The following is a 15,658-nucleotide window of genomic DNA, read 5'->3' on the forward strand; positions in this document are numbered from 1 at the left end:
ATGTCCGACGTCGTCGGCTGGGCAAAATGATAAAACAGGACAGGCGGCGAAATGTGGTGGAACTAATATGAGACTAATACTAGGTAGAGTACAAGTGCATCTGAACACAGGGTGCACTGAACAGTTCTAAAGACTGGCCTCCACAGGCGAAGACTTGTGCATGCGCCACTGTTAACACCGTGAAGTCGGCAACTACGACTGAAATGGGTCCGCGATCGTCGGCACTAGAGGTTCGCGCAGTGCAGAGCGTTGCGCGGTCTCATCAATCCCGATGCCTGATTCATCACGCCAGTGGGAGGGTGCGGATCTGCCTCCTTCCAGGGGAACAGCTCCTTGACACCTGCACTGCGGGACGGAGACAAGCTGGCAGCGGCTCCATCATGCTCTGGACGACATTCGAGTGGTCATCCATGGGTCCAGTGGAGCTCATGCAGGAGACCATGACGGCCAAGGAGTATTGCTCAGTGGTTGCCGACTATGTACACGCCTTCATGAAGATCATGTTTCCCGTCGGGAGTGTCATTTTTCAACAAGATAATGCACCATGTCATAAGGCCAGGAGTGTGATGGAGTAGTTCAAGGAACACAGTGACGAGTTCCAATTGATATGCTGGCCACGCAACTCGCCAGATCTTAATCCTATCGAACACATCTGGGATGTGATTGAACGTCACGTCGAAGCTCATCGCCGTTCTCCCCGGAATATATGGGAACCAGGTGACTTGTGTGTGCATGTGTGGTGCCAACTCCCTCGATGCCTCATTGCTTCCATGTCACTACGTGTCCCCACTGTTATCCGTGACAAAGAAGGACATACCGGCTATTTTTGCCTGATCAGTGTAAATCTTTAACGGTGACAACAGTCGATGCGACGTAAAACATTAAACACAAAACTTGTTTTTGCTAGGTTGTTATAACAATGAGCTAAAATTAAAAATATCATTAATATATAAACTTTGTTTCCGTGAGTGAACTTGTCATTCACTTTATAGTGTTTCTAAGTAGAGTTGAAGAAAAGGTAGAAAGTACAGTTGGCGACTACCAAGTGGGATTCAGGAAGGGAAGAGGTTGTGTAGAACAGATATTTATCCTGATGCAACTGATAGAACATAGAGCTGTAAAAACAAAAACACAGTAATAACCTTCGTGGACTTCACAAAGGCATATGACTCCATCGACAGACAGACTCTTCTTAGGATCCTGAAGAACAGAGGTCTTGACGGAGCTACACAAGAACTCATAAAAGAAATTCTGACAGACACAAAAGCAAAGGGTGAGATTCAGAGGAGCACTGTCAGAAGAATTAAACAGGGAGATGGATTGTCACCATTGTTGTTCAGTATAGCACTGGACGAAGTGATCAGGCAGTGGAGAGCAATAAACGAGGAAATGGGAATACCAAAGACCCATGTGGGGGACGTAAAGGACAACAGGGCTCAAGTGGACTGCCTAGCCTTTGCAGATGACACAGCAATAGTAAGTGAGAGAAGAAGACGCAAAGACACAACGCAACAACTTAAGTAAGGTAGCCAGAAAGGTGGGACTTAGGATCGCCTATAACAAGACAAAGACATTAAACGCCACTGCAGACTGGGAAACACCGGAAGGCACTGTGCAAATGGTGGACAAAATTATATATCTGGGAGAATTTATAACAGGAAGGAACAGGAGCAAGGAGGGAATAACAGAGAGGATAAAGAAGATGACGTCAGCCTTCTGTATGACGAGAGAGATATAGAATAAAAAGAATATATCCACAGAGGCAAACATAAGCCACTACAAGGCAGCGGTGAGGAATGCAGTATTATATGCTGCTGAGACGATGACACTAGGGAGAAATGGGGCAGAACAACTAGAAAAAGAAAGGAGAAAAATACTGAGAAAAATACTAGGTTGCAAAAGAGGTGGAGAGAGGTGAATGCGAAGACCTAGGGAAGAATTGTACCGAAACATGAGAACAATATCCGGGGAAATCAGACTCAAAAGGCCAAGGTTTGCTGGACATGTAATTAGGATGAGTATGGACAGAATGACGAAGAGAGTGTGGGAAACAACAGGAAGGACAAGGGGAAAGACAGGAACCAACTGGGTTATTGAACTTCGGAAGAACCGATTGGAATTGAGGATCAAGGTCGAAGGAAAGGAAAACTGGAGGAACAATTATACACCGACCAATAAGCCGGAGATCAATGACAGAGCAGAATACAGGAAAAGATTAAAGTGTCACCAGCGCGTCCGACAGGAGAAACGGACACTGAAGATCTCGGAAGAAGAGCGGGATAGAAGAGAAAGAATGAAGAGGATCTGAGAGAAGAGGAAAATGCAGTCCACGAATGGGCTACCCGTGGTCCTACGGAGGCTGTAACTCAAGAAGAAGAAGAAGAAGTGCTTCTAAGACACATACACATTCTTTAATGCCTGAAAGATAAAACTCACGAGATATTTAAATGTTATTGGAAGTCTTGGCGACATTTCCGGTGATTAATTTCACACTTGTACAGCATTCCGTGTTTGATTACCTACACATATAATATTTTGCTCTGGTTCAGACTGATGTTTACACAGTTTGGTACCAGATGCAGACTTTTAACGTTAACCACTTTGCAAAGAGCTTTTTATGAACAAAAACGCATAAGTAAAACGCATTAAAAGAAAATGCAGTTTAACTGATTAAGGAAACCGAACAAGTTACCGTTAGTGACAGGTGAGTAGCACGTAGTTTACAATTTCTTCCTTGAGAAATAAGGAAAAATTCTTAGCTACGTGCTAGCTACAAATTTTGAAATCGACTCATCAATATACTCTCCTGGAAATGGAAAAAAGAACACATTGACACCGGTGTGTCAGACCCACCATACTTGCTCTGGACACTGCGAGAGGGCTGTACAAGCAATGATCACATGCACGGCACAGCGGACACACCAGGAACCGCGGTGTTGGCCGTCGAATGGCGCTAGCTGCGCAGCATTTGTGCACCGCCGCCGTCAGTGTCAGCCAATTTGCCGTGGCATACGGAGCTCCATCGCAGTCTTTAACACTGGTATCATGCCGCGACAGCGTGGACGTGAACCGTATGTGTAGTTGACGGACTTTGAGCGAGGGCGTATAGTGGGCATGCGGGAGGCCGGGTGGACGTACCGCCGAATTGCTCGACACGTGGGGCGTGAGGTCTCCACAGTACATCGATGTTGTCGCCAGTGGTCGGCGGAAGGTGCACGTGCCCGTCGACCTGGGACCGGACCGCAGCGACGCACGGATGCACGCCAAGACCGTAGGATCCTACGCAGTGCCGTAGGGGACCGCACCGCCACTTCCCATCAAATTAGGGACACTGTTGCTGCTGGAGTATCGGCGAGGACCATTCGCAACCGTCTCCATGAAGCTGGGCTACGGTCCCGCACACCGTTAGGCCGTCTTCCGCTCACGCCCCAACATCGTGCAGCCCGCCTCCAGTGGTGTCGCGACAGGCGTGAATGGACGGACGAATGGAGACGTGTCGTCTTCAGCGATGAGAGTCGCTTCTGCCTTGGTGCCAATGATGGTCGTATGCGTGTTTGGCGCCGTGCAGGTGAGCGCCACAATCAGGACTGCATACGACCGAGGCACACAGGGCCAACACCCGGCATCATGGTGTGGGGAGCGATCTCCTACACTGGCCGTACACCTCCGGTGATCGTCGAGGGGACACTGAATAGTGCACGGTACATCCAAACCGTCATCGAACCCATCGTTCTACCATTCCTAGACCGGCAAGGGAACTTACTGTTCCAACAGGACAATGCATGTCCCCATGTATCCCGTGCCACCCAACGTGCTCTAGAAGGTGTAAGTCCACTACTCTGGCCAGCAAGATCTCCGGATCTGTCCCCCATTGAGCATGTTTGGGACTGGATGAAGCGTCGTCTCACGCGGTCTGCACGTCCAGCACGAACGCTGGTTCAACTGAGGCGCCAGGTGGAAATGGCATGGCAAGCCGTTCCACAGGACTACATTCAGCATCTCTACGATCGTCTCCATGGGAGAATAGCAGCCTGCATTGCTGCGAAAGGTGGATATACACTGTACTAGTGCCGACATTGTGCATGCTCTGTTGCCTGTGTCTGTGTGCCTGTGGTTCTGTCAGTGTGATCGTGTGATGTATCTGACCCCAGGAATGTGTCAAAGTTTCCCCTTCCTGGGACAATGAATTTACGGTGTTCTTATTTCAATTTCCAGGAGTGTAAATATCTTTACCTAGTCTATTTTTTTATGGACTAAGTGCTTAATTAGGCAGCCATGCTTGACCCATAAACACCCAAGATAATTATTCATTAATTTGACTTCTGAAAAAATGAACTCTCTTACATAAAGGTATCGAAACACACAAGCTTAAGAAAAATAGCGCCAAACTAAATTCTGGAACAGACTCTTAAATAATTGTAAACTCTTTTTTGTATAGTAATGGGAAGTTTTGCCTCTGAAGTTTTAATCAAATGGCTAGTATCTGAAACAGCATCTGATATACGTCCCATTGTTTTGCAACGTGTGTATTTCTTGTAGAAAGCTGTAGATGCATTCTTAATATTGACCTACTCAGTTCAAGACGGAAGTAGTAGACGATGAGGCTTAAACGACACTAAATTCGAGACAATGTCTAAGCAACCAACAGAGATGGTTGACATGAACGTGTTATGAGATGATAGAATGAATAATACTTCCATTGTCATTGACGTAGGAAGTTCAGGTGTGGGCTTTACCCCGGCTTGGGCTTGTGCTTTTATTAAAAAGAAAGCAATCAGAACCTAGAATTTTTTGCTATGATAAAGTAGCTTTCGGTGAACAACACTGACCAGAAGCAGAAAAAAGACAACACAAAAGGAGATATTAAATAAATTAAGGAGAAGATCAAAGATGAGATAAAACAAAGTAAAAGGGCTCAAGAAGCACTCATGAAACAGTTTGATGACAGGCTCAAGATCAAAGGCTGGATGAAGTGACAAAAGAACTTAAGGAAGAGATCCAGAAGGTAGAAGAAAAAGCAGGTGATGGTTGTAGTTTATGAATGGTGGGCTCCATGTGATTACCAAGTCGCGCAGCGACCATAAACCATAAAATTAGCACATGTGCAGCAACCAGTTGCAATCATGTTTTATTTATTCCCTTATGTATTTATACAGGAATAAAACTAATTAATAACAGTGACCAAATGAATAAATGTACATAAAGCAACGTAAACCAAATCTTGTATCTGTAGCACCGATGATGGCTGTTAATCAGTTGAAATCGATTTGCTAATGTGAAGAAATAAAACATGATTTTGCAACTGGTTGCTGCACATTTGGTAATTTTATGGTTGTAGTTTAGTTATTAATCAGCAAGTGCAAGAACACTACTGACGCCATAAGGATGCAACAAAACCCTTAAACGCTCTAAGGATGGACGTGAGTGGATAAATTGAGTCTAATTCGAAAGAGTTAAAGAAAGTAGATGAAGAAGCTTTTGCCGGCCGCTATGGCCGAGCGGTTCTAGGCGCTCAGTCCGGAACCGAGCGACTGCTACGGTCACAGGTTCGAATCCTGCCTCGGGCATGGATGTGTGTGATGTCCTTAGGTTAGTTAGGTTTAAGTAGTTCTAAGTTCTAGGGGACTGAAAACCACAGCTGTTAAGTCCCATAGAGCCATTTGATTTTTTTTTTAGGAAGCTTTGCTTACTGATTCAGAACAGAAAAATCTGTGTGGAAGCTGTATGTGCTGATGTGAGAACGATTAAGTAAGAAGTAGGACAACAGATAGAGAATGAGATTAATTCGTTCTTGCATGATGGAGGCGTAACTGCAAATAATCTTGAAGGAAAACAGAGTGAGGGCGTGTTTGTCAATGTGGCAAACATTAGAAAGTTCAAATCAAATGGAAAATGGTATTCATGTGACTTCCTAGATGAGTTTAAGAATGCATTGCCAGAGCTGTAGGAAGGCCAACGTAACATTTATAGCTTCATAAATGGAAGAGGAAGCAGGTACTTGGGGAATAAGGATTGGTCAAAAATGTAAAACATATTTAGAATTTCAGAAGTAATTCCTTAATCAGAGCTGGTCAGTGATAAAGCAAAAAGAGGTTAGGAATGGCCTCTATCAAAACAGGAAATATAGCTACGAACGTGATGGAAATCTGAAGACGTTTTTTTCGAGACCTATACGAGAAAAACTTATACTTGGATGAACCGATAAGTAATGAAGCAAATATATCTCTAATAATAGGTAAACTATCAGTGAAAACACAGGAGAAACTGCTTGCCATTCAAAATATGACACTGAAGCCGTCGAGGTAGCTTTAAGACAGCTGGGTTCATTAGAAGAAAATCGACATGAGATGGAATTTTATGTAGGTAGAGAAGAGCCAAGGAACCTTGAAAGAACCTCAGGAGAACGAGTTAATGGATTACCTACTAAAGGAAGAAGGAAGTGTGCCTGAAGAAGCTGTGCAATCGATTCTAGAAGGCGAGACATTTAGCATTAGATATGATATTCTTTTGGAATCAGGGTATCTAGTTAATGTGGTATCACAAAAGTTACGCAAAACATGGTTAGAGCATGGAAACAAATACTGAATTTTCCTGCGAATAGGGTACGCATTGTGAATGCTCTAGATGCGAAAAATAAGGTTGTAAAGGAGCCGATTTCGGTTGCTGTAAAGACTAATGAGAGAATTTATGAAGTTTCGACGCTAGTTTTTCCTGGGCTGGGGCTGCCCATGATATCTGGTGTAGAGTGGATAGCGAAGCAGCGAGCTTGCTTAAGCTTTGGTGATGGGAATGTAAAAGTGTTTAATGAAGGAAGTGAGGATGTTATCGTCTCGAAGAGTACCATAGTGGCACATGCAGGAGCGACGAGACTATGCTTCGTGGTATCACAAATTGTACCGCAACATATGCACAAAGATGATACTGCAGGACTAACCAAGAGACATTGGAGACGGCATAACCAGGTTAAGAGGGAGAACTGAACAAACGTTTAGAAGAAAGAAAACCTCATTACAGCAAGTTGAACATGAGGAAATTAAGACTCGTGGATATATTGAGGAAGCACAGTAAAGTTTTTGCAAACGAACCAGGTATAATCAAAACAGCAGAATGCAAGTTAAGTGTCACGGAGCAAAAATCCTTCTTCATGAAACCATAAATATTGGTGGTTGCTGTGTAAGAGCACAAGAGCACGTAAACACCCTAACTTTTGACACCCTGAGTATTTATTGCGTAATTTTCTTCGAATGCTGCTCAACGTAATGTAGCTGCGATAATCTGAAATACAAGGCGTTAAATGTATTGCATTACACCGCGATTCCTCTGGGCTTGGCGTGAAGGTTCGCGAGCAATCTTTGGGTTGTGCACGTTTTAAGGGGCTTTTGCGCACGCTCAACTGGCGTGATGTAATAGCCTTACAGGCCAAATACACTCGGAAATCACGAACAACGTGCACTGTCAACGGCGTCCACAACCAGCCCTTCCACTCACCTAAAAGTTTGTGCCAATGCCACTAGATGGTAGCACACTGCAACAGACTTGTCTGCCTGGCATAAATCCCGCTAGACGATAGCCAATTCAAACGCTATAAAGTAAAATTAGCGTGTGTGTGATCTTGGTTACTGAAAGTTTTTCCCAAGCAGAACATAGATCGCTACTTCTGAGTTGTCTATATGAGAAAATTCAGTCCAAATTTGTATTTCCATTGCGAATAAGGGAAGAATTTGCGACATCATAGCAATTTCTACTTTCTTTTCGTATGACTTTATACTCAGTATGTGTTATACTGATAGGTAAACTTATTTTGTGGGGACTCTGAATGAGATACACAAAATTTTGGATTTTACCGTACTGTAATCCACCAGAGGTGCTGAGAACCATAAAACCATCGTCGACTGGTAGACTGCAACGTGTTTCTGACATCAGTTGAACTTATGGTGGGTAAGGTTTATCTGTGCTGTAGGGAAACTTTGTCTTATGAACGTTCACGGAAAGCTGACTCACTGGTTTCTCTGATATTCACTTAAATTTTAGATCGACGACGGTGTGCTCTTGGACCTTATGGTTCTCAGCGCCTCGTTTGTATTCTCGTCAAGCGACATTGGTAGCTCATTAGTACTTGACTTTAATCATTTCCACTAACGGCAGTTAGTGTTTGGAGTTGATTTTTTAATGTGCAAGAATCAGAATTTGTGCGCACTGCCATCATGAACTCTGTTCAATCTGTTTTAAGTGCTGACAAAAGAAAATTATCAGGAAAAGTTAGCCGCAAAGGAACTAGGCTCTCCCAGACCAGATCCTCTGACTGAGAAAATGACGAAATAGAATAACTGACAAGGGAACATTTAAAAAACACGTTTACAACAAGTGTAAGTTGTCGCGTGGGTGCAACGTGAGAATATCTGATTTTCAGCCTGAAAGTTAATGCTTTACCTAAACCACGTGTTACGGAACTTGTACAAATGTCCAAACAAAAAAAATTAAAGCAACAAAACTCCCATGTACACAAAAATGGGGAAACGGAGAGTAGCGAAAGCTTAAACGTTAGTTCGTTCTTGCCCTAAACTATACTTATGTATCAAACAGCAAATTTCAACAAAAACAGTTCTTTCTTTGTTCAGACGATTTATCCATATCTGAACCGTGAATTTACTTTCAAATTTGTTTGTTAAAGAATTTATTTACTAACGATTCATCAAGAACATTAACGCACTTAATCACACTAGGTGAGCGTGAAAGTAGATGCCAGGAAGTAACTGATGGAAAATGAAATTACTTTTAACAAATGTGAATTTTATTCCTAAAAGCCTTTTCAAAAACAGGTTTAAAATCATAAGCAGAAAAGCACCCTCGAAATATCACAATTGCATTTAGAGGCAGAAAGAACAATATTAACAGCAGAAGCCTTTGGGCTGGGAAGCTTGCCTGATCCCTTTCAACACGATTATAGTCATGACCGCTCACAACAAGCTCTGAAAGAGTACACTGGTGCAAATCTGCAACACACCAGATTACTTTAAACTAAAAAAATTTTAACAACTGACACAAACACGTGAACTATGTACCCCGTAAGAGGGATGGAAATGGTACAACACTCAAATTATTTGCCACCTTAGATGCAATTTGTTTTTTTTTTTTTTTTTCATAGGACTCTTATGGTGGAACGGTGGCAACCTTATAACCTAAAATGACTATGTAAATAAAACCCATAAAATTCAGATTTACATAAAATGTACAACATGCTCTATATTACACATATACCACCTCTCAAGATGACAGGCAAGATAAAAACGTATTTCAGGAATTCGGCCTTTAAGCAATAAATTCGTTAACACCGAATCCGACAAACATGACAGAGGCAGCTATTAACGTATGGGAGATTGACGATGGGGGGTTACTAAACAACCCAAACCGCAGATTGCCCTAAACCTCCCCAATTCCACACAAGGAAAAAAAAGGACCACCCAATTCACAAATAACCACCTTCCCGCGGGTGGGCAAACGGAGAAGAATGGTGGGACGACCCCAAAACAAAGCGGCTGGTGACTTCACCAAGAAAACAAGTAGAATTGAGCAAGTAAATGGAACAACATATCTCCAATCACTTAACTTGTAATAAACCGCGATTTTTGGCGAAGACCTTGCGCAGCACCCTCAACGCTCTCCCGAACCGTCCGCTGCCAGCCGCTTCAACGGACGCAGCGAGGCGCGCCGATCTCCCGTCTCAACGGCGTCGCAGCTCGCCCCGGCCAGCCCGATGTCGTGGTTTCGCTCCTGTTGCTCTCGTGTGAACCGCGAAGCCACTACACCTTTCTATACGGCGCTGCCCACTGGACTCATGTGGGGACTTCACATGCGCCGACGCTCAAGGCGGACAAGTCATCTTGTGTCTCAGTACGCGACCGACCAACCGACCGATCCAACCGCCAATGACCGTTGCCCGAGCAACTCGAGCAGACAGGCGGCCTAACGCGCAGACTCAGATGCAGTCCCGACCGGGCGACCATTAGCTGAGTTCTGTTACGGGTGGAGTGGCAAGACTCTCATTTTATGGCTTTAAAGTTTGATCCAAACGACAGACATACTAGCACTCCGACGACACACAGACACTACCTAACTCCCACACAAATGCAAACGAGAGACACACCAAAACTGGTGACGCGAGACTGAGCTAGCCTCACTCCGACTGACCGCCGCCGAGCTAATAGCGTCCCTTAAATGCACGTAAACAGGCAACCTTTCCGCTTTCTCACCAGAAGGAGACACCGAAGATGCGATTACCATAGCGGCGCCACCGCCAGAAACGGAGGGCGACTGCTTCACACATCGCACTGCGGCGCGCTCTTCAAAACAGCAATTTTTTACCATGGCTCAATATCATTATTATTGTTGTTGTTATTATTGTTGGCAGTGGCAGTAGATATGTAAATATTTTAATAATCATAACTGTTATACACAAAATGATATTAATTTCACACTCTCATATTTATCCGCATATAAAAATTTGTGAATACCAGAATGTATACTCAACAGCCGTCGCTGGTCATATGCTATTCCAAAGGCGAAACGAAAAGCTGCGAGCGAAGAAATAACAAATACAGGGTGTTTCAAAAATGACCGGTATATTTGAAACGGCAGTACAAACGAAACGAGCAGCGATAGAAATATGCCGTTTGTTGCAATATGCTTGGGACAACAGTACATTTTCAGGCAGACAAACTTTCGAAATTACAGTAGTTACAATTGTCAACAACAGATGGCGCTGCGGTCTGGGAAACTCTATAGTACGATATTTTCCACATATCCACCATGCGTAGCAATAATATAGCGTAGTCTCTGAATGAAATTACCCGAAACCTTTGACAACGTGTCTGGCGGAATGGCTTCACATGCAGATGAGATGTACTGCTTCAGCTGTTCAATTGTTTCTGGATTCTGGCGGTACACCTGGTCTTTCAAGTGTCCCCACAGAAAGAAGTCACAGAGGTTCATGTCTGGCGAATAGGGAGGCCAATCCACGCAGCCTCCTATATGTTTCGGATAGCCCAAAGCAATCACACGATCATCGAAATATTCATTCAGGAAATTAAAGACGTCGGCCGTGCGATGTGGCCGGGCACCATCTTGCATAAACCACGAGGTGTTCGCAGTGTCATCTAAGGCAGTTTGTACCGCCACAAATTCACGAAGAATGTCGAGATAGCGTGATGCAGTAATCGTTTCGAATCTGAAAAATGGGCCAATGATTCCTTTGGAAGAAATGGCGGCCCAGACCCGTACTTTTTGAGGATGCAGGGATGATGGGACTGCAACATGGGGCTTTTCGGTTCCCCATATGCGCCAGCTCTGTTTGTTGACGAAGCCGTCCAGGTAAAAATAAGCTTCGCCAGTAAACCAAATGCTGCCCACATGCATATCACCGTCATCAATCCTGTGCACTATATCGTTAGCGAATGTCTCTCGTGCAGCAATGGTAGCGGCGCTGAGGGGTTGCCGCATTTGAATTTTGTATGGACAGAGGTGTAAACTCTGGCGCATGAGACGATACGTGGACGTTGGCGTCATTTGGACCACAGCTGCAACACGGCGACCGGAAACCGAGGCCGCTGTTGGATCACCTGCTGCACTAGCTGCGCGTTGCCCTCTGTGGTTGCCGTACGCGGTCGCCCTACCTTTCCAGCACGTTCATCCGTCACGTTCCCAGTCCGTTGAAATTTTTCAAACAGATCCTTTATTGTATCGCTTTTCGGTCCTTTGGTTACATTAAACTTCCGTTGAAAACTTCGTCTTGTTGCAACAACACTGTGTTCTAGGCGGTGGAATTCCAACACCAGAAAAATCCTCTGTTCTAAGGAATAAACCATGTTGTCCACAGCACACTTGCACGTTGTGAACAACACACGCTTACAGCAGAAAGACGATGTACAGAATGGCGCACCCACAGACTGCGTTGTCTTCTGTATCTTTCACATCACTTGCAGCGCCATCTGTTGTTGAAAATTGTAGCTACTGTAATTTCGAAAGTTTGTCTGCCTGAAAATGTACTGTTGTCCCAAGCATATTGCAACAAACGGTGTATTTCTATCGCTGCTCGTTTAGTTTTTATTGCCGTTTCAAATATACCGGTCATTTTTGAAACACCCTGTATGTTGATGATTGCAGTCACTGAGAGACCAACAAGTCAAATTTCAACTTGAGAGAAAATTACATTACAACAGGTTAACTAGATGGGCTCTTGCACTTCAGGAATATCAATTTGAGATCATATAAATGATTGGTAACCAAAGCATTGTACCAGATCCATTATTCAGAATGCCACCGGATATTGAAGATATTAATGTGAAGGTTCCTTAAGGCAAAGAGTTGAGAGTCAGTTTAATGAGAGGAGTTCCAAATATACCTTTTATGAAAAACCTTGTAAAGAAGATAGATACAGCCTGAACAGAACTTGAAATCAGTTCTTAATCTTGTAGAGACCTTATTTGGTCGTGCAGGTCAAGAGAATATTGACAAATCCTACTTGATACATACCATTTTATATAAGCGTGCAGAAGAACCTAAGCAGGACTGGCATGTATGTATTCCATAACATTCTAATGAGAAGTTGACTTGGTACACACATTTTAGTAGCGCAACTTTGGTGCTGATAAATGTATAGAAAAAGTGACAATGAAGTGCGGATTCTTTGGTATGAGCAAAAAGGCGAGGAAAATGCCGTGGACATGCGATGCCTGACAGAAGGTAAAGACTACAGACATCAAGGACCAGTGAATCCAATTATACCAGGCGGTATTAAGGACATCATTTTAATTGGTCTCTTGGGCTCTTTATCAAGGGCACAAGTGAATTTTACACAAGTTATGGTAATGTTGGAAGTATGGTCCAAATACATGAACTTTTACCCTCTACAAACAATTGTCAATAATGTAATGGTGGCAAAGATGGTCCATAATTATTTTGTAAATATATGTGAACCAAAGCAACTACTAACTGCCAAATATAGACCAGCTTCGAACACCGCAGTGCGTGTAAAGAAGGAAATAAATCCCATGTGAGGACCTCTCGTCAACGCAAGCATAGTCATTGGAAGGAGTACTTTGAAGATTTTGAGAGTGTGCTTAAAAACTTGGCACATGTATCAACTGACTTTGCGCTCTTTGAGTTGTTACTAAACGGGAAAGCTGAAACCGTTTTTGCTGAACAGATGAGAGATGTTAAAGCGACTGTTATGCCATGGGACGGCAAGATACACCTGGCAGTGGATACAATGGATATAAAAGCGAACCAAAGATGATCACGATAAAATCGTTCGTCCAATTAAAGATTCACTGGACAACTTGGAGTTAATTAATACTCATACAAAAGCGTCTAAGATGAGATAAGAGAATTTAATTTGGGGCATAAGGGTGCACGCAAAATAATGGGCATTGATCGTCCTAATACAGTCGAACTTGGAAGTTGTAAAGTCGGGGAAGTGAGATGGGAAGCATCATGTTGAAAATATTAAATGGCTCTGAGCACTATGGGACTTAACATCTGAGGTCATCAGTCACCTAGAACTTAGTACTACTTAAACCTAACTAACCTAAGGACATCACACACATCCATGCCCGATGCAGGATTCGAACTTGCGACCGCAGTGGTCTCGCGGTTCCAGACTGAAGAGCCTAGAACCGCTCGGCCACAGCGGCCGGCTGAAAATATTAAATCCTGTCATAAAAACGACTGGACGCGTACGTGCAACGAGGACAGTCTGCTCGTTCTGTTAGCAACGTGAGGTTGTGCTCGAATTAGGATTAGGAGGGTGAGTCGTATTGTGAGTTAATAATGATGTTTCTTATGCTGTATAAACTATTAAGTCGTGTATTACGTTATAGCACATTTACTATTAAGATTCTATGCTTGTCAATCTCTTGTAATGTTGCCTTTCTTTACATGAAGTCAATTTTATCTTCAGTATGAAAATTTGAGCATTATTCAGTGTCACGTAATTTTGGCTAAAGTAAAAATTTATTATGTTGAATTTCAAGTATCTTAAACATCACAGCTGTTAGCCTTAAGAAATGTGTGTGTTAGGCTGTGTGCAGGTGAAATTGTAAAGCTGTGATTACCGTGTTTCGTTGCCTGCCACGTGTTGCAGATTAATGTTTCTTTCTTCTTCTGTCTTCGGCGAGCGCTTATGCGCCAGTGAAAGTCTGCGTGTGCCGCTGGCAGATGAATGAGAGGCTTTTAGTGTTGTTCAGTTATCACTAAGACTGCGTGTGGTGGCTTTGTGACTTGTTTCACCTCTTAGTGTATTTTAACATATTTAATTATTCGTGTGCGTCGTGTTGTCGACGGTAGCGCTGTTGTGTAACAGAAATTTTCTTGATTTCCGTGCTTTCCTTAGAGACCGCAGTTCATGATCCTCTTTGATGTTACGGTGTCAGATTTTCATGTTTACTGTGTTCTTGTAATTTGTTTGTACTTTGGCTGCACTGTAGTGATGAATTTGTAACTAATATTTGTTTTGTATAGAGGTTTCTTTTACATACTAAGTTCCATACATTTCAACAGCAATTTTACAATTTTTGAGTGAATGATTGAACGAGCATTGCCATCTAATGGTGTAATAGTGCACCAGACGACATTCGTGGAAATTCCTTTCCATTCTTAATACTTTTTATAACTTGTTAGTTGTTTTGCTTGCTCTTGGGTAAGCGCCTCTTGTGTTTTCTAACTCCCTTCTGAATTTAGAAACAATTTTTCGTCGGGCAATGTAAGCTTACATCCACTAGCATCGCTGTTATCGTTTAGGCGCGGTTTGCTAACTAATGACACCAAGTGATGGGTCGTGTATGTTCGGCTGCCTAGCGCGAGGGAACAGCGGAAATCTTGGTCGCAAACTTCCTTTTATAAATGGATCATACTTGTGGAACCGAACACAAATGAAATATAAATAAATCCCAAGAGTGTGAGTATACTTTCTGGCATCCGTGGGTTAGTGCGTTGTCTCTGGCATCCTCCAAGCTGTTCGCAGATGCGTAACCCAGCAATGAAGCCCTGTTGACTCGTTCATCCATCTACACATTAGATGTTTATCTTCAAATTCCCAGAGCCGTCTGCCGATGACTGACAAATAACTTCAAAATGTTAGCATTGCTCATAAAACTCATTTGCAGTACTCGGTAATAAAAGTTACTTGCAGCTTGAATAATGGATAGATGGTTGGCTGTTAATACATAAAATTTAACACTTTCATCACCAAACACGATGTCGTAATGGGAGTTTGGAAATATTTACAGTAATATGGACAACATTTTTCTGATGTTCAGTGAGTTATTAGTAGCCTTGTACATTTGTGCAACGTCTAATGTGTTTCGTGGCCTGACACTTATGCTTAAAGTGTTTCCTCTATGCAGGTACACGAGATGCATTACCTGACGAGTCTTCGGACTCAACTGTGGGTACTACACTATCCGTTGCAGGGCAGTCTTACTGTGCAAGTCCCGCTCTGTCAAATGGTTTTAACCTAACGGATACATTTGTTTGACCTTCTTGAGATATTCACAAAAATTTGACGGCAATTTGTGTAGGCATCCGCTGTAAACACTTTCTCTGTCGTGCAGTACCCACCACAGATCGGTATCTGACACATTGGAAACATCGCAGGGTAAAAGAT

At 43.2% G+C, this 15,658-nt stretch overlaps 1 protein-coding gene across 8 annotated transcripts in view; it reads right to left on the bottom strand.

The window, feature by feature from the left end:
• The window catches only part of LOC126266854 (mucin-5AC-like), a 622,221-nt gene that overhangs the window by 199,926 nt on the left and 406,637 nt on the right, over positions 1 to 15,658 (bottom strand). The gene's annotated exons all lie outside the window — the stretch shown is intronic.

The sequence above is a fragment of the Schistocerca gregaria genome, chromosome 4, assembly GCF_023897955.1.
Source record: "Schistocerca gregaria isolate iqSchGreg1 chromosome 4, iqSchGreg1.2, whole genome shotgun sequence".
NCBI classification, from domain to species: domain Eukaryota; kingdom Metazoa; phylum Arthropoda; class Insecta; order Orthoptera; family Acrididae; genus Schistocerca; species Schistocerca gregaria.